The sequence below is a fragment of the Macrotis lagotis genome, chromosome 7 (assembly GCF_037893015.1).
Source record: "Macrotis lagotis isolate mMagLag1 chromosome 7, bilby.v1.9.chrom.fasta, whole genome shotgun sequence".
NCBI classification, from domain to species: domain Eukaryota; kingdom Metazoa; phylum Chordata; class Mammalia; order Peramelemorphia; family Peramelidae; genus Macrotis; species Macrotis lagotis.
In genome coordinates, this window is record NC_133664.1 from 149,124,103 (window position 1) to 149,133,406 (window position 9,304).

The following is a 9,304-nucleotide window of genomic DNA, read 5'->3' on the forward strand; positions in this document are numbered from 1 at the left end:
CAGGAGATTGAGGGGACGACCTTCTGTTGGGGAATGGCTGAAGAATTTGTGGCATATGTCTAAGATGGAAGGCTGTTCTATTATAGGAAATAATGAATAGTATGCTCTCAATGAAAAACTTACTTGAGTTGATGTTATGACAAATGTACTGTATGGGGTGGCTAGGTGGTACAGTGGATAGAGCACTGGCCCTGGATTCAGGAGTACCTGAGTTCAAATCTAACCTCAGTCACTTAATAATTACCTAGCTGTGTGGCCTTGGGCAAGCCACTTAAGCCCATTGCCTTGCAAAAACCTAAAAAGAAATGTACTGTATACAAAGTAGCAGCAATATAACTGTGAATGATAACATTTTTTTCAGCAATATTGTGACCCAAAAGAACTTTGAAGGATTTATGATAAAGAATAGTATCCATCCCAAAGTCAGAGGTGATAGTGTCTGAATAAAGATTGAAGCACACTTTTTAATTATATTTTTCTTGAAGTTTCTCTTTTGTTACAGGGGGAGAGGCATTTATTCCTTTTATAACATGAATACTGGAAATTATTGTAAATACACATTTTGAACCTGCTTCAAGAAACTTGCTTTTTCAACAGAGGGAATAGAGTGGAAGGAAGGGAGAGAATTTGGAACTCAAGGTTTTGGTAATGAATATCTAAATTTGTTTTTGCATGTAATCAGGGGAAAATAAAAATAAATAAAGACATTTTAAAGATCAGTTTCAATTGCTATTATGCAATGCAATCCAAAAATACCATTTATACAAGTCACTAGGAAAAGGAAACCTTGTTTCAAAGAATTTAAAAGGTTTAAGTTAGTTTGAGGGTATTTAGCTTAATTCCCTTAATATCTGCCTCTACTTCTTATGTTCTTTTCTTATGATTGTTCTAACTGAACTTCTTTAACCACATACTGTTCTGATAAAATTCAAATACAGAAATCAAAACATAAGTAAAGGAAAGGTTATCCCATCATTTATAATCTAATGTTCTCATCTAGTTTTGCATTATTTCACTGCTTTATATCCTAGGCCAAAAACCTTTGGAAAACCTTGGGACCTTCCTTAATCTACAAGAAAATTAATTCATTCTGATTATGAAACAGTAGATGGAGGTATCATTTGATCATATGTGGCTAAGGAGATACATAGATGAATTTTATGTTCCACATTACATCCTTTTTTGGAGGTTAGGCTTCATTAAATTCATGGAAGTTCTAATAAGGAGTCAACCTTCACTGTTGTTTTGAAGGGGAGGAGTATGTTGTTGTTGTTCCATGAAACTAATTTTGATGCCAAGGACATGTCTAATAAATCCTGAAGTAAATTTGCATGAGATAATTTTTAGTGGTCATTGATTCTTAATATACAATTAATATATCTTTCCAATGAGCAGATATTCTAATTTTATAATATTATTCAATAAATTCCTGATCTGTTTTAGTTGATGGTATATTATAGGGGTAGTAGTCAATATATTTAAATTGTAAGTTACATTTTTCCCTGAAATAAAATTTCTACTAAAGATTATGCAAATATGCAGTTGTTTTCTGTTTTCCACTTATACTTCCAATTAATGTCCACTGAAGTAGACAAGTCAATGAATACTGAAGTCTGAGGAAAATCAGATGGATAGCTCCATTAAAATTTTTTTGTTATGAAATTCCATAAAGCAAATAGATGGCATGTTAGCTTGTTTAAAGGTCATTAATCAACAATTCCTATCAATACAATTCCTTTCATATGGACAAACCTTTATAGACAATACAAGTAAGCACTGTTAGGGAATTAGAAGCATGATTGAAGTAAATTTACCAAAGACAGTTTCAAAATGGCCTGTATTTTTTAAATTAAATTTTAATCATATGCATAAATATGATTAAAATGTATGCACATTAGTATGTTCAAAAGCATGTATGCCTACATGTGTGTATATACACATGGGTAAACTTTTTAACATATATTGTATACTTAGCTGTCCCAATCAATAAAGGGTATAATACTAACTTCCATAAATTCTTTTTCTAATGCCTCCTCATTGTTTTGAGGGGCTCATGACGTTTTAGAGGCTATGCCATTAAAGACCAAGCCCTAAAAATTCTATAATGGCAGAAAGGCTTCCAGAGTGGTACTAGTAAGAAAAAAAACCTGCTTTTATAGCATTGGTGATTTAATTAAGGGTAGCACACCCAACTTAGTTCAGAGTGATACATCATTAGTAATATACTCACTTTGTGATGACTTCTTTTACCACATAAGCAATGAACAAAAAAAGAAAAAAACTGCCCCTTGTTCCATTATTGTAGTTTTCCTTTTTAAAGTTATGGTGTCAGAGTGGTAGAGAAAAACAGAAGTCACAAAAATTATACAGGTTTTAGGCCATCTATAAATATTAACTTCAATTTTAGAAATTGAAATGTGAGATTTTTTGAAATGATCAACAAGTAGAAATGCTATTGGAAGGACTCAGTCACACTAATGTTGATATTCATGATATAAATGACACCAGAATTCAGAAAGAATTTACATTTAAATGAAAGAATCATTCATAGATACTCCTTAGAGAGAAAATTGACTGAGTCAAAGAATTAGCTTAATCATGCATCAAAAGCTAACCAAAAACATCTCTTCCTAGGTTATATAATCATCACATATTTCAGTCCTCATCTAAGCATTTGCAAAAATGGCACCATAAAAATAGTTGTAATTATACATCAACATCTGCTACAGAAACTGAAGACAGAGAAAAATTGTAGTAACTCAATATTACCTTCTAAATTAAATCAGTACTTAGCCTCTTTGTCCCACAGGCAATTATTCAAAACTAAAATTTCAACAATTGCACTGGTAAAGAAAGCTTTCTAATTAAGGGATCCATGCTCACATGCTCTTAAAATTCTAGATCAATAAATTTCAACCTCACAACTGGTGGACCCTCTGATAGTAAATAAACTAAAACAATTCTGCTTGCCTGTAGTTTTATAATTATTTTCTCAAAATTCACTCTTCTAGTTAGTTTGAAAACTACAAAAGTAATTTAGGTAAGGTTCAAATATTTAGTCTTTGAATAAGTAAAAGAAATTGTTAAATATTAGAAGGGAGCAGTTGTTAAATATTAGGTGAAGTTATTAATGTCAATTTAAATAAAACATTTCTATTTGAATGAATTTCCATTTTTTAGGAGAAAGCAGTTCAGTACACAGATAACTTTGAATTAACAATTCTAATTTTCTGAAGATAATAGGGGAATTGTTGTTTTCTTTAGTTTCATAAGCATATAACTTCTCTGCATTCAAATCATATATTTTCAGAAAATCCTTCAAATGTACTATAATGATAATGATGATGATGATGATGATGTTAATTATATGTCTGAATAAATACTATTCATGGATATAAACCTCAACCATGGACTGATTCATATTTGAAATGAAAAAAAGATATTTAGATATACATGCAGTTTGCTTTGTCATGTAACAAAAATGTGGTAGATTATGTACTTACTTGCCAAAATCATAATTTAATGCAATTATCTCTAAATGTTTCCATTTTAAACAGTGATTGGCTTAATATATTTGATGAATAATTTATATATATAATATGTATATTTTGCTTATAATCTGTCCTGTACTAAGAATTATACATTTTATAAAATTTAAAGGAAAGATTAAAAAGTGAAGTTTCTGAAGTAAAACTATTTACTAAGGATAGAAAACTTTTTCTCCTTATTAAGCTATTATAATTAAAATATTAGTGATTAATTTCTGAAAAATAATAATATAGTAAGAGTATTGTGATATAATAGGCTGTTTTTTCTGAAAATCTTGGTTTGATATTTTGCAATAGATTGAGTTGAAGATTTGATTCTATCTTAATTAATAATTATTTTTAATGTTTAACTTAGCTGAAAAGTTAGGAGATGGAAGAAATAAATCATTGGCTGTTTACTAAGTCTGATTAAATCATGATACTCATTTGTCCAATTAGATTTATCAATTATTCTTTGATTGAAATTGAGGTAGTTAATTCTTATTTCCTCTAATACTAATCTAACCTCATACAAATGGGTTCAAACTTCATTGAAAGAATTAATTTGCAAGATATCTAGAACAGTTAGAAAATTCGATTTTCAATTTTTTTAGCTCACATAAGTTTTTGTAAGTGACACTTTTTTTTATTTTTTTTTTGTAAGGCAAACGGGGGTTAAGTGGCTTGCCCAAGGCCACAGCTAGGTAATTATTAAGTATCTGAGACCGGATTTGAACCTAGCTACTCCTGACTCCAGGGCCGGTGCTTTATCCACTATGCCACCTAGTCGCCCCTGACACTTTTTGTTTTAAACAAAGTAGAGAGGAAAAAGTAAGCATCCAGGAGGAGAGGGATCTCCAGTGGTAAAGACTCTTAGAGAATGAAGAATAAGGATGAAGATTAAGAGAAAGTCATTAGATTCAACAATAAAGAGCTTTTTATTTTAAAACTTCAAATGTAGACATTTTTAGTAGCAATGTTATAATGAGATAAGCAAGGCAGAGATCAAGCTATTCATGCCTGTTTATCCTATTCTACTCACTCTTTCCCTAAAAAACATAAGTTGGAGTGAGGACTAGGGAGTATCCTCCTATTGCCAAGAGAAACCTTAGCATCTCTGAATTGTCAAAGTAAAAAGATGCTTAGAAGGTGGGAGCAAACCTGGATAGAAGAGTTGAAATGAGGAAATTTGAATTATCCTGCACGGTGAGGTGGGTTATTGAATTGGAGACAATCCCATGTTTGGTTATCATAAGGTGATTGTAATTTGACTCATCAGCCTTCTACATTCTCTAAGTGGTTTAATAATATACAACTTGGGATCAGGTAATAGACTCTTTTGTTTTTTAGGTTTTTGCAAGGCACATGGGGTTAAGTGGCTTGCCCAAAGCCGCATTGCTAGGTAATTATTAAGTGTCTGAGACCGGATTTGAACCCAGGTACTACTGCCTCCAAGGCCAGTACTTTATCCACTATGCTACCTAGACGCCCCAAGTAATGGACTCTTGAATCTTATTTTGAGTGGGTCATTTAAACAGTGCTCCAAAGGTACAAATTTCCCTGATTTTACCTTTTTATCCTTAGTCTTTTAGACATTGTCTTGGTAGGAGGAGGCTGATAGAATTCTTCATGTGGAAACAGAAAATAGTCTATAGAGTGACCAGATTGGGGGAAAATTCTCTTGCAGAAAATACTAATACTATTTACAACCCTTTACTATGAGATCCTAAGGGAAAGCTCTTACCAAACTATTGAGCCTTAGGAAAGATTTAAAAAATGAAATAACATTAAATCAGAGAAAGAAAGAGAGAAATAAATTATGATTTCCAATCTATAATGCAAGTTTATGTTAATGTGTGTAAGGAGGTCAGCAATATTTCCAATGAAGAAACAACAACAAAAAGTGGATAAATTTCAAATGCTATAGTTTCGAACAAGTGAATTTTAAAGTTTACATTGTCAAAAACTTGTACAGGGTAGGATGTCCTTGAGCTTTTAAAATGTTTCACATAATGGTCAGTCACTAAAATTAGCCTTTTAGACACTGGGACTTACACCAAAGGCTTTTGTACTAAATTAATTCTCCATTAGTGGCTTATGACAGATTCAGGAAGAAGGGAAAATCAAAGGTTGGTTGTCAATTGTCATTCTTATTTCTCCCCCCTTACTTTTCATCTGGCATTGTTCAAGACTGTACATACAAAGTAATGCTAAAAGACATTGGGAAGAGAACTTAAAACAGAAATGTTTGAAATTACAGAGCCTAAATGAAGTTAGGTTAGAGTTTTCCCTAGTTCCTATGGCTTATTTAGGAAAGAATAATTTTATTATATTTTTTATATTTTTAATAAAAATGCCCAACCTCAACTGAATAATCCTTAATGATTTCACTCTACTTCTGACTTATTGACAAAGACTCAATACAAAATTTGCCAATATCCAGGATTATCACTTCTTGCTGACTTTGCACACAGAAAGCTACTAGATGTTTTCTTTTTCTTTTTCTTTTTTTTAGGTTTTTGCAAGGCAAACAGGGTTAAGTGGCTTGCCCAAGGCCACACAGCTAGGTAATTATTACCTGCAGTCTGAGACCGCATTTGAACCCAGGTACTCCTGACTCCAGGGCCAGTGCTTTATCCACTACGCCACCTAGCCACCCTTACTAGATGTTTTCTTCTAAAAAGTTTGGTACTTTTAAGGAATTAGTTAAACATTCATTTTCTGTGTTGTGACAAAGCATTCTAACTCAGTCAAGCACTTAAACACACCAGTTATGTGACCAGTGGTTGCTTTTATGTCCAGAATAGGACTTAAAAATGGTGTCTTTGTCCCAACTAAAGAAACTATTACGTATTTGAGGTTCTATGAATACAGTAAAAGAAACCATGGCTAACATGGACTACTGGATAGGAATATATATTTTTTGATTTATCTATATGTTAATATAGATGTATATATTTATGTGTATATCTCTGTATGTGTATTTATAGATCTTACATTTATTTTATTTTTCCAATAACATCATTAATCCATCTTCAAGTTTCTGATTTGCACAATTTTTCTACCATCCTCCCATTGCTCCGCCAATCCCCATGCTGTTGAACAATCTGGCAAAACTTGTACATTTGTATATTTTAATATTTAGTCATGTTGTGACAAAGGAAATTAAAACAATATATGGAGTGGGGTTAGAACCATGAGAAAGAAAGAACAAGCATAAAATACAAATTTTAAATGAACGTATGATTTCCTATGCATTCAGACTTCATAATTTTTTTCTCTGTAAGTGGATGACATTTTCCACAGGAAGTCTCTCAATATTGTCTTTGATTAGTGAACTGCAAAGATGAGCCTCATTCATCAGAATTGATCATCTCACAATGTTGTTGTTAATGTGTACAATATTCTGTTGGTTCTGCTCACTTCATTAAGCATAAGTTCATGAAAATCTTCCCATGATTTTCTAATGTCTGGCCTCTCATGATTTCTTTTTTTCTTGTATTTTCAATTTTATTTCAAAACAATTTAAATTTTTAGACAAATGATTTTAGTATATAAATTTGATTTTTTATGCAGAATATAAAGATTTTCCTCATTAGTCTTCCATAGAAAGTATTTTACAAGCCTGAAGGAAGATACTTTCTGCACAAGAGTGTTTCTCTCACACGTAAAGTACTCGAAAATAACCGCCTAATGCTTCTACACATAAATTAGAACAGGTGACACTGTGTAACAAAAAGACCATGAGAAACATTTTAATCAATCAGACACAAAGCAGATGTGACAGAAAAACTGTGCAAATTCTAGTAAGGCCAAGTCAGTAACTTTAGTTGGGCCACAGCAGATAATAGAGGGGAACAAATAGTGTGCACTGAATTAAAACAGCACTCAAGAGCTATTTTTTTTAAAAGGTAGAAAGAGGGATTTTTGCTTAAACAAATAAATTTGTTTTTAACTGCCAAAACAAAGCAAAACTGAGTGTCATAATGAGTGTTAGTATACTGGAGGCTTATTGGCCCGTTTCTGTGTAGCATGCTAAAATTAGCAAGAACCTTTTCATTGCTGCATATGAATCACAAATGTTCATGGTAATAATTTTGTTTATATATTGACATAGATATATTTTTTTACAGCATTTCAGGCATGTCTGATTTTGGATGGAGTATAACTTTTATCTATTATTTCATCTTGTAAAAACATGTGAAGACAACATTCATTCTGTTCCAATGGGTAGCCAGCAACTTTGCTTGTAAATTGATCAAGTCCTTGCTTCCTTTCCTCTATAAAAAAAAATCATCAAATATTCCATCATCTGCTTGAAAAGGAAGTTGATGCAAAAATGCTTTCCCTGAAAGAGGTGGGACTATAACCTTGCTTTCCCTTTCAAATTCACTTTGAAGCTACTCAAAATTACTGTATCTTCTTCTTACAGAAGACTCCTTCAACTTGAAAATAGGAAGATTTGTCTTGACCCTGATCTCATAGGTGGTGAAGCGACCTCAGCCAACCCCCACCATCTAGTGTTGCTGACATCCATCTCCAGGAGGTTGTTGGGTGGCCCTTAGGCGTCATTCAGGTTCTGTGGTTTGGTGATCAGCCAAACTCCATGTCTGCTACTGTCTCCACCATTTCATTTCACCGCAGCTGCTCTGTCCTCCTCCCGCCACCACCGCCCACCCTGGGGAAATCCTCTCATGATTTCTTACAGAACAATAGTACTCCATAAAATCCATATACCATAACTTGTTCAGTCACTCTTCAATTGATGGGAATTCCTTCAATTTTCAATTTTTTCCACTACAAAAAAAACCTGCTAAAAACATTTTTGCACATGTGACACTTTTCCCAATTTTTATGATCTCCTTGGTATATAGATCAAGTATTACTATATCAAAAGCTATGTACAACTCTATTGCCCCTTTGAACATAGTTCAAAATTGCTCTGCAGAATTATTGGAACAGATTACAAATTTGCCAATAATGTATTAATGTACTAGTTTCTCCACATCTACTCCAACACTGATCATTTTCCTTTTTTGTCATCTTAGCCAATATGATAGATGTGAAGTGGGACATCAGAGTTACTTTCATTTGCATTTATCTAATCAATAATGATTTGGAGCATTTTCTTCTTATGTCTGTTATTTTTTTTGACAAGGCAAAGACAAGACTTGCCACACAGCTAAATAAGTATTACATGCTTCAGGCTAGCTTTGAACTCAGGTCCTCCTGAGTCCAGGGCCAGTGCTCTATCCACTGTGCAACTTAGCTGTCTCCAAAAAGGCATTAAATAATTTTAATTTCTTCATCTGAAAATGATTTGTTCCTATCCTTCGGCCATTTATAAATTTGAGAATGACTTGTATTTTTATAAATTTGATTCAGTTCTCTTTGTGTCTTTCCATGTGGTGTTATTTATCCTCTTTTGCTTCATTTTCTCCTAACATAATCTACATCACTTGTTTTAAATCTCTTTTGTACCCACAACCTCTGCCAATATATACTCCTCTTATCTGTCCTGACTCAATAATCAATACTCAAGGGTTGATTAGTTGATTAACTGATTGATTGATTTATATATTTGTATGCATCATTGCATTAGTCACTTCATATCCTCAGCCTCTGTCGAAGTATATTTCCTTCAACTGTGTCATTAGAAATGCAGTTCTCAAGAGCCATAAGCATCATGAAACTTTAATCAATTTATATGATACCCTCTTTCCAATTACCCTCTAGAGAAATCAAATTCTTATAAGGTGAAGTATCATGTAAAGCAA

At 32.7% G+C, this 9,304-nt stretch overlaps 1 pseudogene; it reads right to left on the reverse strand.

Annotated features, from left to right (window-relative positions):
- Positions 1–7,664: 7,664 nt before the first annotated feature.
- Positions 7,665–8,156, reverse strand: LOC141493877 (sorting nexin-3-like; annotated as a pseudogene).
- Positions 8,157–9,304: the final 1,148 nt, after the last annotated feature.